The sequence below is a fragment of the Embiotoca jacksoni genome, unplaced genomic scaffold, assembly GCF_022577435.1.
Source record: "Embiotoca jacksoni isolate LCO1_2020_lvr unplaced genomic scaffold, fEmbJac1.0.p SCAF_40, whole genome shotgun sequence".
Lineage (NCBI taxonomy): Eukaryota > Metazoa > Chordata > Actinopteri > Embiotocidae > Embiotoca > Embiotoca jacksoni.
In genome coordinates, this window is record NW_027185393.1 from 2,617,501 (window position 1) to 2,619,271 (window position 1,771).

Below are 1,771 nucleotides of genomic sequence, written 5' to 3' on the forward strand. Positions count from 1 at the left end.
GTAGTAGCGACAACTATCATTACGAATATTGGGATTTATCTTTGATCTATAGATACAGTGGTGTGAAAGTGTTTGCCCCCTTCCTGATTTCTTATTTTTTTGCATGTCTGTCACACTTAAATGTTTCAGATCATCAAACACATTTAAATATTAGTCAAAGATTACACAAGTAAACACAAAATGCAGTTTTTAAATGAAGGTTTTTATTATTAAGGGAGAAAAACAATCCAAACCCACATGGCCCTGTGTGAAAAAGTGTTTGCCCCCTCCTGTTAAAACATAACTTAACTGTGGTTTATCACACCTGAGTTCAATTTCTCCAGCCAAACCCAGACCTGATTACTGACACACCTGTTCTCAATCAAGAAATCACTTCAACAGGACCTGCCTGACAAAGTGAAGTAGACCAGAAGATCCTCAGAAGATAGACATCATGCCGAGATCCAAAGAAATTCAGGAACAAATGAGAAAGAAAGTAATTGAGATCTATCAGTCTGGAAAAGGTTCTAAAGCCATTTCTAAAGCTTTGGGACTCCAGAGAACCACAGTGAGAACCATTATCCACAAATGGAGAAAACATGGAACAGCGGTGAACCTTCCCAGGAGTGTCCGGCCGACCAAAATTACCCCGAGAGAGCAGAGACAACTCATCCGAGAGGTCACAAAAGACCCCACGACAACATCCAAAGAACTGCAGGCCTCACTTGCCTCAGTTCAGGTCAGTGTTCATGACTCCACCAGAAGAAAGAGACTCGGCAGAAATGGCTGCATGGCAGAGTTCCAAGACCAAAACCACCGCTGAGCAAAAACAACATTAAGGCTCGTCTCATTTTTTCCAGAAAACATCTTGATGATCCCCGAGACTTTTGGGAAAATACTCTGTGGACTGACGAGACCAAAGTTGAACTTTTTGGAAGGTGTGTGTCCCGTTACATCTGGTGTAAAAGTAACACCGCATTTCAGAAGAAGAACCTCATACCAACAGTAAAATATGGTGGTGGTAGTGTGATGGTCTGGGGCTGTTTTACTGCTTCAGGACCTGGAAGACTTGCTGTGATAAATGGAACCATGAATTCCACCGTCTACCAAAACATCCTGAAGGAGAACGTCCGGCCATCTGTTCGTGACCTCAAGCTGAAGCCAACTTGGGTTCTGCAGCAGGACAATGATCCAAAACACACCAGCAAGTCCACCTCTGAATGGCTGAAGAAAAACAAAATGAAGACTTTGGAGTGGCCTCGTCAAAGTCCTGACCTGAATCCTATTGAGATGCTGTAGCATGACCTTCAAAAGGAGGTTGGTGCTGGAAAACCCTCCAATGTGTCTGAATTACTACAACAACTCTGTAAAGATGAGTGGGCCAACATTCCTCCACAGCTGGAAAAGACTCATTGGAAGTTATCACAAACGCTTGATTGCAGTTGTTGCTGCTGAGGGTGGCCCAACCAGTTATTAGGTTTAGGGGGAAACACTTTTTCACACAGGGCCATGTGGGTTTGGATTGTTTTTCTCCCTTCATAATAAAAACCTTCATTTAAAAACTGCATTTTGTGTTTACTTGTTATCTTTGACTAATATTTAAATTTGTTTGATGATCTGAAACATTTAAGTGTGACAGACATGCAAAAAAATAAGAAATCAGGAAGGAGGCAAACACTTTTTCACACCACTGTATCTGTCAGCAGTCAAACTCACAATATAAAAACTGTTATATGTTTAATACTCGACAACAAGTGTGTAATAATAAATAATAAGCAATAATTAGTAATTA